Source organism: Heteronotia binoei, chromosome 21 (genome assembly GCF_032191835.1).
Source record: "Heteronotia binoei isolate CCM8104 ecotype False Entrance Well chromosome 21, APGP_CSIRO_Hbin_v1, whole genome shotgun sequence".
In the NCBI taxonomy this organism is placed as follows: Eukaryota; Metazoa; Chordata; class Lepidosauria; order Squamata; family Gekkonidae; genus Heteronotia; species Heteronotia binoei.
The window spans coordinates 51,927,999-51,945,116 of NC_083243.1; the positions used below are offsets into that span (position 1 = coordinate 51,927,999).

General features: G+C 39.2%; 1 protein-coding gene across 2 annotated transcripts in view; it reads right to left on the reverse strand.

Annotated features, from left to right (window-relative positions):
• GPATCH2L (G-patch domain containing 2 like) overlaps window positions 1–17,118 on the reverse strand; it is a 256,742-nt gene that overhangs the window by 11,775 nt on the left and 227,849 nt on the right. The window lies entirely within an intron of this gene.

Sequence of the window (17,118 nt, forward strand, 5' to 3'; positions counted from 1 at the left end):
CCAATACAATATCTAAAAAGTCCAACAACATCAGCACCAAGATATATAACTGCCTCTATACAGAAACCTCTCTTCTAATCCTTCTTAAAACTCAACAGACTGATTGGTTTTTATTATTCATGAATTAATTTTAAGTCTTGAGCCAGCAGGGGAATTGAATCTATAACATTTTGCCACAAGTAAAGAAGCTTCAGGCCGACAGAAAAAGAACAGCCAGAACAGCTGATTCCTTTATTCTTCAATCACCAATTAAAGAATGTTTTATTCTATTTTCCCTAAATTATTTCATGAGATTGAAGATAAAACGAAAGGGATGGAGAAAAAAGAAAATTTATTGCAAATATTGCAAACAGTATCTTATGGGGTTTTTTAGTGCAAACATCTCAATCCTTACTCGTTAAGTTAGTTCCTTTGAGTCCAATAGAATTTACCACTTAGTAACTGTCCACAGGACTGCAACTTTGCTTTCTCAAATATATAAGTATTGAACACAAAGGTAATTGATCATGCTGTTACACACTGTGTGTCCCTCAGTGCAGAAAAGTATCCTGAAGATTTTGGAAGTCTGACAAATGGAAAAATGGACAGAGATTAACAAATTTTTTCATATAATTCTTTCCACATTATTGCTCTCAGGATGAAATTACAAAAAATCAGAGAAAACAGTTTGTTGGCTTTCTTTAGAATTAAAAAGAGAAACTTTGTTGGTGTGAAAGTATATTGAAGAGCAATCTTTCTAAATGCTCTTTCCAGCATGAAAGATTGTGGGTACAAAAGATGCATATACAGTTTTCCAAATAACCATAAACATAAAGTTTTCCAAATCACCATAAACTGAAAGCCGGTTTGGTGTAGTGGTTAAGTGCGCTACACCTAATTTCCAATAAATCCAATATCATCATACCCAAATTAACACGCAAATCCCCCCAAAATCCCTCATAGTTTCCCAAAGGTCCAAATCAAATCCAAACAAAATATCATAAGTAAAATTTTCTAGATTTATACCATTCTTAATCTTCTTGCCTTATTCTGAACAAAAGTGAACTGTGATTTGTTCATCTCAATCTTCTTGAATTTTAACAGTATTTTAAACATCTCTAAAAAACTTCTCAAGCAAGTCTACTTACTCTCCATCACTATTTGTTCCATATCAAACTAGATCCACCAGTGAAACTATACATGCCTCATATTTACTTATTAAATCCTTTGTATTTTGGTTGTCTTTTACACACCTGTTTTTATTACCCACAGCCATTAACCAAGAGCCACCTTTTAAGGGAGATAAAATTAAATTTAATCCTAGTCCTGCAAATGTATATACTTGAAGATATACACATACATGAGTTGTATAGATGTAGCTTCTACATGTGTATCCATACAAGATATAAAAAGATACATAGTGTATGTACATCTTTATTTTGTGCATAACATACTGATTTACTTATGTTTTGATTCTCATATACATAGCCTACCTATAGACACTATAGAAACAGCAAAAATTCACTGAGATCTGTGTCTAAGTATGTTACAAACACTTTAAGTGTTACAAAGACTTATGAGTGTAAATTTACGAGGCCCATGGTAAAAGGAAAGATCATAAACACACTTATTCTAACTTAAACCATCCTCTATAGTTTTGAAATGCAAATTAATATGTAAATACTTCAGTCTCAATTGCTGTCATTCTTAAAAATGGTGCTTTCATACATGCTAAATAATGCAATTTTAATCCACTTCAGCAACTGTTTGCGAGTGAATTTTGCCATTTTACACAATAAAATCTAGTTGCAAAGTGCACTGGATGTGGATTAAAAGTATGTTATTTAGTGTGTGTGAAAGCACCCTATGTCTTTCTCCAGCCCTGAGGAAAGTCCTCTAAAGTATTGAAGAAAACTCCCCCTTTTTAAAAAAAAAAATTGCTATTAAGACATCAGATCAAGGAGCCTATCTTGGGATTACTTTTCAGAGTTGAAAGGCAGTTTGGAATGTAGCAACACTCCCCCCCCCCCCCCCCGCCTCTGGTCCCAGGTTAAACTACATTGCAGGCTACTCTCAATTGTCCACAAATCACACTGCATAATAAGCCAGATAGTTTCAGAGGGGCCTCTTCCCTCCAGATAACTCTTCACTGCAAAAGAGACCTATATGCCAAATTGACTACTGAAGTGTGATAGGCAATGGGCATTAAGGTTTCAGATTTCCCAGGAACTGCTGTTCAGCATCTTACAGCAGTACAAAATACCCCTGCCCCCCCCCACACCAAGCTACCAAAAAAAGCGAACAGCATAAAAATAGAAACACTTGAGAAGTTGAATGAAGCAGTAAGAGGAGAAGGAATAGGGAGAAGCCAGAAATGCCCAGAAAGGCAGAACTTGCAGGGAGGTACGTTACAAGGAGTACATTGAATGAAGACTCCCTAAACTGTTTGACATCATCATCAGCTGTTGTCAATGGAATTCATTTTCATTTATCTAACATAGGATGTGGACACAGAAATCAAAAACAAAGCTACCATAACTCAGAAAACATTTTGTTTTCAAATTCTGAGGTTGAAAAAATCTGAAAAAAATTCCCTCCAGAATTTCCCTTATGACTAAGTAGTAACCACCTTATAAAAACATGAATAAATCTTATATAAATGGACTCTCTGCCCTTAATAATATACATTCTTAAAGTCACACATGATAATCAGTTAAACCATCCAGTATAGCCAACAGGGTTTAATGTAAATCTGCATTTCAAAAGGAAAATAAACTTTCTTTGTGTTTTTTTTAAAACCTTAGCCATCCATTTGTGGAGCTTTTACATGTACATTCAGCTTTACAGATCTACAAAGTATTCTGAAGAAAGAAAGCAATGTACTTGGTCTGTGGGACACACTTAATGAACGTTACAACATTTATTTTAGAAATAAAATGAGAAATGACTGAACATTGTGTTTCTTCCCTTTAATTCTCCTTGTAGTTGTACAGGGGGGAAATAACAGCTATCCTATGCAAAATCAAGCCAAGTAAGTAAGAAATTTTAAACCATAACCGTATTTCTGACAAAGACAACAGCAGGCAACACATTTTCCAGCACTGTTCACAAAGGCAGTGCTACTTTTATAGGATGGTGCTGTAAAGTTGAAGGACAAAACCAGAAAAGTAACAAATGATTTTTTTTAAAGGAATCTTCCCCTAAATAGCCATGGTTTGACATAAGGGTAAAAAAACAAACAAACCCACAGTTAAAGTATAGATGGCCAACTCAGAAGCCATGTAAGAGTGTACCTCCTTTGTTACCATACAAGATGCTCCCAGTCGAAAGTCCCAAATACTGTTTACTCATTACAGTGTTATAAGGCACAGATGCATATTTTAAAGGCACAGAAAAATGGTAATGCTTGTGTAAGAAAGAAACATGATGAAGACACAAGGATCTGTCCAGAGTTCTCTTGTCTGCCTACAATCCTAACACAGAAGACTCTTCCCTTCCTCCCAGCCACCCAACAAACAGGACGTAATAATTATGGAGATACCCTAGAAATCAACGCCTCACCGGCAATGCAGAATCGGACAAGACACGCCGCCTCTCTCTATGCTCAATCCATTCCCTTTCACACTAAAAAACAAAACAAAAACAGCTTTGTCATGGCATGTTACCGCAACTTAAATACTGCATACATAAGGGAGCAGAAGAGAACCTCTAGCATGATGAAATTTGCATGTAAAGCAAACAACAACACCTCAAACATACACACACGCAAAAGTTTGTGACTTTATTATGAATGGATTCTATTGTTTTCAAGGTACTCATGGGTTGCTTTTTGCAATCTGCCTGTGCAAACTACAATGCCTCAATTAACAGTAATGCTTTCTGAGGTGTCTGGGAACACCAAGCAGTTCAGCAAGCTCATATTTATTAGCACATTTTTTCCCACTATGGGAAAAATGAAATTATTTCTTTAAAAGCATCCAAAGCAAAAGGGACTTTAACAAAAGGAGTAAGGTTATTACTGCAAGGCAGAAATCTAGAAGTAGCAACCATTCCCAGACGAAAATGCAGACAATTATGCAGGTGAAAAACCTCATGCATCTGACAAAGTGGGTTCTAGCTCATGAAAGTCATGCCACAATACATTTGCTAGGGCTTACAGTACCACAAGACTCTTTGTCAGATGTTTAAACAGCACACACCATTCCTGCACAACTTACACACGGCCATATCATGTGGAATGAACATTTCAGGTCCTCAATCACTCAGTGTTTGTTTGCTAATTACATTTGCAATTTAAAAAATGACAAAATATTATCATACCATGTGTTTCACTGTAAGCAGGCATAATTTCCTAATGAACAGCTATCTCTCACAATGCAATGAAAAAATGTTTTTTGACAGACAAAATTACTCACACCTCAGCTGGAAGTGCCACTTTGCAGGTAGTTTTTTCTAATGGGAAGAGGTAGGAAAGATCTTAAGAGACCACACTACTACAGCAAAGGTAGGAGAATGAACACTTAAGAACTTCTCAAAGTGACTTCTCCATAAGCGGAGACATTTTTTCTCTGTGACAATATTTATAACATGTTATAAACTACAATCAGTCACCATGAGTGTTGCAATTTCAACTAGAACATGTAAAATACAGTATTCCAATTTCATCTTTTAAGTACTTCAAAGAGGAAGAACGGGAGATTTTGCTGTGGTTACATGCTGTGAGTTTTGCCTATGTAGATGTACTTTTAACAAACATCCGATAAAGTAATTAATACCTTATAATATCTTTACCTCTATACTTATTGCACAACCCCTATGCTGTGTGTTTGGCACTTAACAAATGCACAAACTATGTTTCTACATGTGCATGCATGTGTGTGTGTGCGTGTGTATGACACCAAACTCACTTTAAGTTAGAAGAGGAGACATCAAAGGGGCTGCCATTAAATTCTATAAGCAAAACGTTGTTATGGGCACTGCCCTTCCCCAAGACACAGAGCAGAGTATGCATGCCAAGAACATGTTCAGCTTAACATGCTGTTGGTGTTTCATTCCCTAATTTAAAACATCTTGATTTAAACATGCTTACAAGACATCAATCATCACTGCACTAGAGAACCTTCCTTCCATAGCAGCTTAAATGCACAATCTTTCCATTCCTCCTTATCTCAATTATTTAAAGTGACTGTATCCAGAACGGAAATATTTCAGGTCTTGAGGACTGCGGGAAGAGGGATGTGATATTTAATCCATTCAATAATAAAAAAGATGTTGATTAGTAAGACACATCACCAAATTGTGATAGAAGAGAGATGAATGTGGGAAGGGATCAGAAAATTAGGACCAGAGAAACATTTTCTCCTGGGGTGGAGGGGTGTGGAATAGACTGTGCTGTGAAATTTCAGTCGCAGCAACTTTCTCTGATACAATTCCCCCAAAGTCCCTTCTCTCTCAGGCTAAATGCAATATCTATTGATTACTTCCAATCAATACAATTAAAAGATCCCTGTCCAGTTTTTTAAACCTAAAAATAATAAATTGATCTTTCCATAATTTTTCAATAATTGACATGAAAAAAGTAGAATAAAAAGGCAAGGTTAAAAATGTCCTTTAGCATTCAAAGCTGTCCAAGCTCTTGGTAAAAGGAACCAAATACACAATAGGAAACCTATTCAGGGAAGTCAGCTAAATCCTTTCCTTGGCGTTAAAGCCTCTTTTGGAATTGGTCTTCCAGTAACAAAACACACACACACACACAAACACAGAGAGCTTCCAAGAGTACTCAGAGCACTTACAGCTTCATTCAGCCTTTCTGTTTAGAATTTCTTCCTGGTCACAGAACTGAAAAAGAACAACAGTTCCCCATTCTAGATTTCCAGGAGTGCCTAGAACTCAAGAATTTAATCCAGCCTTTCTGACAATGATTTCTCTTTCATTGCCCAAAGTGAAGCGCTCAGAAACCAAGTCACATTTCTTTGGTCTGTAAATAAGTATCAACATAAGAAACAGCAAAAGAAATCTGATATCTAATTCCCTGAGTTTACTATAGTTGTGAATAACAAGTGGAATCATTCTGTATCTAGGTCTTTCTGTGCTCACAAATGCAATTATTTGGGGTTTTGTATGTTTTTGCAACCGTTTAACCATTTGCGCATTTCTAATGGGCAAACACTTCATGTATCATTCTTTCACTAGAGAGAGAGCATTTTTAACAGGCACACATGACAGTCATGGAATTCTTTGGTGTACCCCCCTGTGGCATTATTTTTACCTAATACATTAACCTTAGTCTGTTTCACTCTTCTGTACAAGCTATTGATTAAGAATAGCGAAAAGTATCTTCCTGGAGTCCTAAGCGACATATGAGGCTGTAGCTAAAAAGAAACAAGGAAAAACACTTCTCATCTGGGACTGTGACACTAATGCTAAAGAAGAAAAAAGTACTGATTTCACTTCAAGGAATATTCTACGGATTTAAAAACTCTAATGCAGACAAGATTTATATGCATAGATATAGAAGGACAGCATACATATTGATGCACACATACGGATCTATATTATGCAGTCACAGTATGCAAATAGGCATTGACAGTCCGCTTTGACTAATTTTATGCACTTCACCTGTCTCAACCTGCAAGATAAACTACAAATTCATTTGTTTCATATATTTGCCTATTTAATCCTTTTCTTACAAAAGACTTCCGTTTAGATCTTGTTGTTTGTGCTACAGATAGGCAAACTTTTCCAACACATTTTAGCAACCACAAGTAATTATGCCAAAAATTATCAACAAAAATCAGATTAATAAAAAGCCATAGAACTAAATGTTCAGGGTCACTTTAGGACAAGGTTCTGAGGTTCAGAAGCCAGTGTAAGGCAATGGTCAGCTTCTCTTTTCAATTCTCTGTTAAAGTGTTCACATCACGTGAACAGTCAGAGAAGGAAAGGGAAAGACCTTTTCCTACCCCAGAAAGGTAAAATCCAAGAGACCATGTCCTGAGTCTGAATTTCCTCAGCTCAGCCAAGCCCTGCTTAGAATCACAAGTTCTGAAATCAGTAATGTATACAGCTTTCTTCTCAATTTTAAACCCTGCATGGATAACTTCTTTGCCTCTTACTACCATCCTCTCTCAGTATTACGTCCCAAAGGAGTATTCAGAACATCTAAAAGGCACCAGTCATCAGCTGCGGCCACACTCTCCATTTAATAACAAACCAGCTTTGCAAAGATGGGGAGGAGAGTTTGTTCTAGACACCACAAATCCGTACATATTTTACTTTTTAAAAAATGCTAGAAAAGGGGGGGGGGGGTTAATAGTGCAATTTACCTAAATGATCTATGATCATTCTGAGAAATTGTGAAAGATAATACATGTAGGCAGAAAAATAATTTCTAAAAGCTTTTAAATAATTGCACAATTTATTCAAATGACCACTGCCCTTCATAGGAATTTATGACAGGTGATACTTGATCACCAACAGGTAATAAAAATAGTCCTATTCTATCTATACACTTTTAAAAAAAATCCATATGCACTAAATGAATCAGTAATAATAAGGCTGTAGCTGGCCTTGATTCATCCCTACACTATACTATGCAACAGGAATGTCAATGAATGTGAAAATAGGACATTCAAACAGTGTAGACAGTATTTTTAAGAATGTCTGTGCCTCTTTTGCCTCATTCTTTATCCAACCATCTACAACTCAAAAAAGAATTTTGAAAAAAATTAATGCTTTAAATATCTCATGCTTTTTAAAAGAAGTAAAATCAATTCAAATTTTTCCCAAAAAATATGTTTAGGATAGAAAAAGATATTTTGGTAAAATCCTGAGATCACTACCTGGAAGGAAAATTGTACCTCCACCCACTTGTTCTGTGCTAAGACTTCCATAGGCACTTTCTGATCCATTTTTTTTTTGTTTCTTTAATTAGAAACCAAGTTAACAGTGAAGCAGACAGAATTACATTAGGTACAGCACTGTTGCTGACCTTCTGTTAGCACTATCAAATTATACAAGCCATTCAAAAACAATCAGATAAGTGCTTCAACTTTTGGTTATTTTTGTAGCTTTGGATGAATCTCCCTTGTTCCATAAGGAAGTTGTGTGAACAAGGAAAAAAGTTAAGAGGGAAAACATAGCATTGGTGACTACAAAACAATAAATGCATTTTTTCTAAAGGAGATAATGTTTCACTCTTTAATTCAGTTTTTAGTAAAATACCAAATGTTATATGACTCCTTATTTACTCTTAATCCACCATTTGGTTAAAACTGTAAATAAAAATTGGAAGTGAGACTTTTAACTCCTAAGAGGTTCGGACAGAAACCACTGCACCACTGAAAACAAAATCCAATGTAGATTAGATTTGCAATATCTTTTACTGTCATTAAAAGGACCAATATAAAATGAAATGACAAATGAAAGGAATGACGGCTACTCAGAAAAAGAGGAGAAAGAGGAAGGTCAAAAGGAAAAAAGCAGAAAATATATTTATTCGTTATTTAACGCCTACTAAGGTGTCACTATTAAAACTACACCAGGTCCATTTGGGGTGTTAATAGTGTCTGGGGTCAGAGAAAATATTCATACAAACAAGGGGGCTTGGCTGAGAAACTGTTTTATCAATGAGAAGGAAGCTTATGAATGAATAAGAGTAGACACAAAATGACCACTGAATTCCATCCACTTTCCAAAGTCCCATGCAAGGCTCAACCTTTGTATACTAAAGCAAATTCCATGTAAAGCATCACCATGGAACGCGTCCCCCATTACATCATACAAAGAAATAGAATGCCAGCAGGTGTTGATCTGTCTCTTGTCCATCCCAGCCTGGGATACTTGCTCAGCTGTTCCTCACCCTGCATGAAGTACAAGCTGGCTTCCCTAGTGGCAAGTCACAGAGGGAGAGCTCTGTTAGACTACTGTAGCCACCATAACAAAGAGACTTGTGGCACTTCAAAGACCAGCAAATCTACGTGGGACAAGCTTTCACAAAACAGAGCTCTCTGCGTCAGTTATATTCTGTTAGTCTTCAAGGTTCCACAAGACAGTTTTGGTTTTCTATATGGATTTTGTATGGCATATCTTTGTTAAAAGCCAAATTATTTATTTAAAAATATCTAAAATTGTTGGTATATATGTATCTTTGAATTAACAAATCCATGTCAAGATTCTTGAGAATGAAACAAAACACCAAGATTTGAAAGCAAAAAAAAAAAAAAAAATCTCCTTTTAAAGCAATATGCATACCTTGGAGAGAAAGTTATATGATTTCCAATTAAAGTGGTGCAAATTAAAGGTGGTCCAAACTAACTGGCATCTGTGAGAAGCCTCCTCCCCTACAGCCCACTGGCTGGGCACCACACCTGTTCCAAGTGAGGATCTTCATCCTTCCTGTATCCAGAGAAGAGCAAGCTATTTACATCTCAGCGCACACGATTTCTCTCCCCACCCCATTTTTGCACACATCTTCCGTCCAGAGAAGTGACAGCGGCAGAAGGTCATGCCTTCAAACAAATGGGGAAAGCGAAAAGTTTAAACAAAACAAAAAATCCCTTTCCAACAGCACGATACGACTGCGCTCAGATGCTATCCAGTCACTTCCATTAACAGGCAAAAAAAAAAAAGTAACATTCATAAACAAGCAAGCAACGAGGGCACCTACTGGTTATGGTAGCTGAGAGGGTCTGAGATGCAAAGTTCGGAAATGTCCATCAGTTCTGTTTTAGCATTCCCAGTTGTCAAGAGAAAAGCAGCTGGATCACGCTGAGGCGGAAAAGAGGAAAGGGAAAGAACGCGGACCAGTCACTACAGAAAATGACCAGGAGAGAAGGGAAAAGAAACGGAGGAGGGGGGCTGAGGAGAGGGAAGGAAAGAGGGGAAGAGAATAGGGCAGAAAGAAAGAGGGAGCGAGCGAGAGAGAGAGAGAGACATAAGCACAGCCACACGCTCCCATTCATCCAATCACACTGAGGCAAGCCGAGAGAAGGACGACAGCTGAGGAGTCCCAGGCGCGAGAGATTTAGACGCCGCTAACCCCCCCCCCCCCCCCCGGTGTAGCTTTAAGACTGCGAGAGTGATGAATATGGCCCCGCCGCTATTGGCTACCTCTCAGGGGTTGGACTTGAAGTGACAGAGCAAAGCGAGGTGGGGGGGGGAGTGGAATGAGTGAGAAGGAGCGAGGGCAGGGGGCCAAGCAAGTGCGAGCGACATCTCCACACGTGGCCAAACAGCGCCAGACAAGGGAGCGCGTCGCTTCGAGCTGCCAGACTGCTCCCGAGTTGGACGGGACTGGAGGCTGCGGGGGGGGGGGGGGAGGGAGCCGGCGACCTCCACGCCGTCCTCCCTTCAGGAGAGGCTTCGGTCGGCGAGCGGGCTGAAGAGGAGTCAGGACCTCGCCGCGGGTGGGTTGCGTTTGTTTGTGCGCGCGCGCGCCTTAGCGGGCGATTGTTTGGCCGGTTGTTTGGAGGCGCGCTAAAAAGTCTGCGCGCTGCGTCCCCAGTGGCTAGCTGGGGAGGGGGCGGAGAGGGGAGGCCTTGGCAGGTCGTCTGCTGGAAGTGGAGAGGAGAGGCTCCTGAGGAGTGAAGAAGGAAGGAGCGGTGCCTGACCGGGGGGGGGGGGGGCGATGATGCGGCCTTGGAGTTCTGCTCCACGGTGATCCGCTCCTCTGGGTCACGGGCTAGCTGAGGAGTTTCTCACTCGCCACACTTCGGAAGCCGCAGCCTAGACGGCGTTTTGCCGCTGCCTGGCAAGGAGCGGAAGGGCCAGTCCGTCTGCAACTTTTGGAAGTCATCTGCAGGAGGTGTCTCCGGGCCTCATCCCAGCCCCTTCGAACGGGAAGGGAAAGAGCACTGGCGCAAGGCTGACAGCTCTTTCTCTTCTCCCCTTAGACATGCAGGGCTTGAATTCAGCAGGAGCTCACAGGAGCGCAGCTCCTGAACCTCCAGCTGGGGTCTTCATGCAGTGGGGAATTCTCTCCTGGAGTCCCTGATACACACAGATCCTCTAAGGAGGAAAGTTTCCATATTTGGGTTCTTGATCGTGAAGTGGAAGTGTGATATACAGGAATTGCACTGTATTGCTCCTGGTACCGCTGTATGTGCATGAACAGGAAATCCCAATAATAGGAATGCAACTGCTACACCTTTGCCATTACATCAGCATGCTTATCTCCTCTTGATTGCAGTGGGACAATTAAGCACATTTCATTTTTCCACACTGAAAATCAACTGAACTTCAATGTACTTAGTTTTATCACAGCAACAGTTGCAAAGCTATGACATGAAATAGGATGCTCAGTACATACACATGGTCAGGCCTGCCCTGAAAATAGTTCTGGCAAACAGTTAACGGTCTGTAGAATGACTCTTGCACTGATGTACAACTGAACATATTTTATCAGAATGGCTGAGCCTCACAACTTGTACAATTTATTTATGTGCCACCTGTTTGAGATGGCTCACAAGTAAAAACAAATACATTAAAATAATAAAAAATAATGAATTATCAATATTCAAACATACCAGAAAAATGGCATTAAGCAGTCTGATATATCTGTAACACAGCCCTCAAACTAGAAATGGTCCTTAATAGCAGCTTTAAAAGATGGAAATGTTTTGGCCTGGCACCTAAAGGACAGTAAATGGGGCCCAGGTGAGCTTCAAGGAAGAGAGCCACCACTGGATAAAAAAATGTATTGTTGGTTGCCACCTGCCTTATTTCTGGGGTCAGAAAATAGGGCTGTGGAAGAGGATCTTTACTGGCGACTGGACAGTATGAGAGGAGGCAATCCTTCAAGTAATTTGGCCTGAAGCCATTTAAGGCCTTAAAAGTTAGAAGCAATACTTGGAATTATGCCTGGAAACAAACAGGCAGCCAGTGCAGATCTTTCAGCACAGGGATGATATGATCCCTATATCCAGCCCCTGACAATAACTGGCTCCTGTATGTTGGACCAGCTGAAGTTTCCAACCAGTTTTAAGTCACCCCATGTAACCCATATTGCAACGGCAATTCCAGCTGCTTTCTTTATCTGGCCATCAGTTCATTCAGTAGCTCCTGTGCAGGTGACTCTTGCAAAGGAACATTTTTGCACATGATTCCATAGAAATGGTTCAAAAAGCAATCCCTTAGGTGGAAAATGCAGTGTAAGAAGTGATCCTCTGGTCAGCCCATCTTTACAACCTCCCTGATATACAATTTTATACAAACCAGATAGAGACTAAAAGTAATCCTTCCTTCTAAGAAACAGCATTGGTCATATCCTAGTCAAAGTTGCCAATGATTGATTTCACTTCATACCTGTATCATTTTTAAACCAAACTTGTGGAAATCAAACCTAATTTGAATAAACGCTATTAAAAACACACAAACACACATTTCTAAGAATATTCTCATCATCTTGCACCCAAACTAAATGGGAAGCAGTGATCAGAAATCTGGTTGTCTAGTATAACGTGTCATTCTACAGAAGCCTGAGCTGAAAAATCAGCTAAAGCAAAGGGCCAACAGTTCAGCTGATGTGAATCATTCCAGATTGATTAAAGTTAATGAGTTTATTAATTTTATACGTACTGAGAATCTCAGGAAAGCCCAGGGTCCCTACGCAGAGGCAGGCAATGGCAAACCACCTCTGAAAGTTTCTTGCCTTGAAAACCTTGCAGGGTTGCTACAAGTCAGCTGTGACTTGATGGCACTTTCCACCACCAATGCACCAACTTCACTTTGCCACCAATTTCTCATTGTCACAGAAAAAGCAGAGGTACAAAGAGCATGTTATGTTGGAGAAACATATCTAAAAACTCAGAAGCTGAGTATTTACTGGCTTAAAAGTCTGGGCTAGGTTGCAGAAGGCAGGAAGCAGCAGAATGTGGGAGAGACAGAAAAAAGGAGAAATACATTATAGCAGGGTTGTCAAACTCGTCTGTTATGAGGGCCAGATCTGACATAAATGAGACCTTGTTGGGCCAGGCCATGTTGGGCTGAGCCATGTGAGGCCAAGCCATGTGTGTACCTATTTAAGATTAGGTAGCAGAGATATAAACTTTATGAAGGACACAGACAAACGCAATTAAATATATATATTTTTAAAAACTTAAAACATGTTTAAAACATTAGCACTTTTTAGTCTTCAAGGTGCTTTCTTTGTATTTCTCCCATGGGATCCAGAGAACTGGCCAAAGGAGACTCTGGCTCTTTCCTTCCTTCCCTAGGGGAGAGAGGAGCCTCAGCCAACAGAAGAGCTTGGCTCGGTAGCTCTGCTGGGCGATTGAGAGAGCCTGGTAAAGCAAGCTTCCTCCCCAAGGGAGGAGTCTTAGCCAATGGAGAAAACAGAGGCTTTGCTCTGTAGCTCCTTACAAAGCAAGCTGTGATGCAGAAGGAAGCAAAAGATAGGGAGAAGGAAGCAGATGACCGCCAGTTGTTTGGGGGCCTGATAGGAGCCCTCCATTGGCCTGATTCGGCCCACAGGCCACATGTTTGACACCACTGCATTATAGCCTAGCTTGCATATGATAAGACTGCAAAAAGACAGAGAATTTAAAAGTATGGCACACTCTCAATTATGCAACCATAGTCAGTGATGTGGAATTCAAGAGAATATTAGAGTACACGACAAAATATCAACAGATGTCCATCTTTTGTATATAAATTGTACTTTACTCATGAAAAACAATGTGCCATTTCTTTATGTTTAAAGACCCTCATAGAAGTTAGCAACAAGGCAACAGTTTGCACACTGCAGGATTTTTAAAATCAAGATTTTGTTAATTGATGTTCCCTATTAATTCAACAATTTCTTCCTATGATGAATTCACCTGATGGAAAACTATCAGGATATTAAATGAAAATATTTCAATGCTATTGCTGATCAGTGGATCTTGCTGGTATTAGAAGCTATATTGGCTAACAGAATGGATGTCTTTTTAGAAGGGTATTCGGCCAATTTTTTAGCAACTTATGCCACATTTGGACCACTGTAATAAAACTCTGTGTTTAAATTTTCTTTATACTTTTGGGTTTGAGCCTGGTAAAGTTAATATATATCTTCAAAAGCACTTTGTATTCAAATAATCATTTAAAATCAATTTGCTGCACTTCTTGCAACCTGATTGTAATAATTTCAAAGCTGGGAACTTATTGTACATCTAAAGGACATAGGTTTTAATATATCAGATACAAAGCACCAGTTCTGTTCTATGATATGCATTATTTAGTTGCATAATATCTGAAGATACACGCTGAATGAGCATATAAAATAATAAAACATTATATGATCCTCGTGTGTTAAACTATCACAAAGGCAGAAAAGCATACAGTTTTACTGATACCGTAACATCACTCACATGAGCAGAACATTTTAAGATGGCCACCACTGTTAGATTAAAATGTACTCAGGTATGCAAAAAAGTTTACCACTATAAAGCCTAGCCAAAAAAAATTAAGATAACCAAACATTATGTTTCATAATAGTCACTGCTTGAATAAAATGCTTCCTCATATGCAGGATCACTAAGGGCATTATGTAAGGTTCTTTGCCTCTTTCTGGACTAGAAAGTGAATTAAAAGCAGGCTAGTTTCTTATTATTTTATTATGTATTACACAGCATGGGAAAAATATTAAATACATACTGAGGATTAGTGCTAAATAAATGAATGTGTAAAGCAGAATGAATCATTGTCACACTCAAAGACTTGGATAAACAGCAGATGCAAGTTGTAAGGAAAAATGGAGCAAGGGGAAAGGGTGTTTAATCCTACCCCCACTGCCCTTTTGTTGTTGCTCTTGTTCAAGATCATGCCTCCATATGCACACTCAACTACCTTTTTCTCCTGCAAGGATTCAGATGCACCCAGCACCTAGTTTATAGAAGCTGATTTTCATTTTCTAAAAAGTTGGGGCTTTATTACACACATTTGTTAGTTTACCCTCAATACAGCAGAATCTGTTAGCAACAAAACCTGTTCCACAGAGCAGAACCAAAGTGAGATCAGTTAATTGTTTCACTGCTGTACTGGGAGGACTATATAGATCATTGGTGTGATGAATAGATTGGCTAGATCAGTGGCTCCCACCCTTTTGGGCACCAGGGACCGGTTTCGTGGAAGAAATTTTTCCACAGACGGTTGGGGGTTATGCTGGGATTTTTATTTGTTTGTTTGTTTAAATTTCTATCCCACCCTTTCTGCAAGTGGACTCAGGATGGCTAACAGTCAGTTCAGATGTTTATATTACAGTTTAAAACCAATAAAATACAATTACAATTAAAACATTCCATGGTGCTGTACAACTTGGATACAGGAGGGTTCTTCTTTCCTGATAGTGATCGTATAGTAATCGTAGCTCTTTAGCAATGTGGGGTAGCAGTCCTCTCCTGGTTTAGATGTTAAAGGCCTGCTGAAACAGTTAAGCTTCTGAGAACCCTCTACAACTTCATTAAGAAATCCTCTGTGTGGATGGACAGTAGCAGAACAATTGTTTTAGTATCTTGGTTTAAGATTAGGAAGACATATATCACTGTTGTACTCTGTGGGCCAGGCACTTCTTATGCAGATTTCAATGAAAGATTACATATTTTTGTCAGGAGATCCACAAGTTCTTTAAGTGCAATAAAAAAGGCCAACGCCATGCTGGGAATTATTAGGAAGGGATTTGAAAACAAATCAGCCGGTATCATGATGCCCCTGTATAAATCGATGGTGCGGTTTCATTTGGAATACTGTGTGCAGTTCTGGTCACCGCACCTCAAAAAGGATATTATAGCACTGGAAAAAGTGCAGAAAAGGGCAACTAGAATGATTAAAGGTTTGGAACACTTTCTTTAGCTTGGAGAAACGTCGACTGCGGGGTGACATGATAGAGGTTTACAAGATTATGCATGAGATGGAGAAAGTAAAGAAAGACGTACTTTTCTCCCTTTCTCACAATACAAGAACTCATGGGCATTCAATGAAATTGCTGAGAAGTCAGGTTAAAACAGATAAAAGGAAGTACTTCTTCACCCAAAGGGTGATTAACATGTGGAATTCACTGCCATAGGAGTTGGCAGCAGCTACAAGCATAGCCAGCTTCAAGAGGGGATTGGATAAAAATATGGAGCAGAGGTCCACTGTGGAAGTTCAGGGTTGCAATATAGAAGCATCTCTTGAAAACCCTACAGAGTCGCCATAAGTTAGCTGTGACTAGATGGTCCTTTCCACCACCACCACCATGGGCCAATGCTCAAGTCCCAGTAGTACAAAGATGCCAGCCAGAGAACATAACCATTAATAACAGCAAGAGAAATGCACACCTTGTTTCAGTGAATAGGGAACCCTTGTAATCTGGGGAACCCCAAAAGGCCTCATCAAGGCCCCACACCTTCAAAGAATCATAGGATGAAGGCTTTTGCTATTGAAAGAAGGATTTCTGCCATGGTCTGTTCCAGGATTATCACATGTCTTGAAAGCATCATCCCACAATATATCTGCACAGCAATCTGTAAAGATTCACCCTACAACAACAGCAAAATGTGCCCCACTGTTTTCATGCTCTCGTGCTACTTTGCTGAACCTGCAAGAACAGATGTTGAATTTTAAGGCAGGTGCTGCTTTCCAATAGCTGAAGTTTTTAATTTGGGGTTTTAACTTTTATCAGGACCTAGTAGAGTGAGCCAGGGAGCCACCTGATTGGCTGGCACAGACTTCATGGGGTCTAATTAACTGATAACGGTAACACAATGAAGGTTTGTGCTCAGATAATGGACTCCTGCTGACAGAGAAATGCCCATGCAAAAAAGAACGGAGGATTTCTGAAAAGGCTCGACAAAACCATTATTGATACAAAAATTAATAATACTTTATAGTCAGTGTAAAAGGACAAATGAAACTTTCGTTTTTCCAGAGTAGCCACTTCTGTCTTTCAGAAAGTGAAGGGGCCACTAATTTGGACTTCTGCTGCATTTATCATCTGGAATATCCCTGTGTTAGAAAGCAATAATTTCCAGTGACTTGTGTATTTTTAAAATAATATTTTTATTAATTTATGAATACAAAAATAGATATTAACATATACAATAATGCAATGATCAACTACAATCATACATATTGCAGACAGTCATCTTGCATAAACAGTCATCTATGATCTATAACTATGTC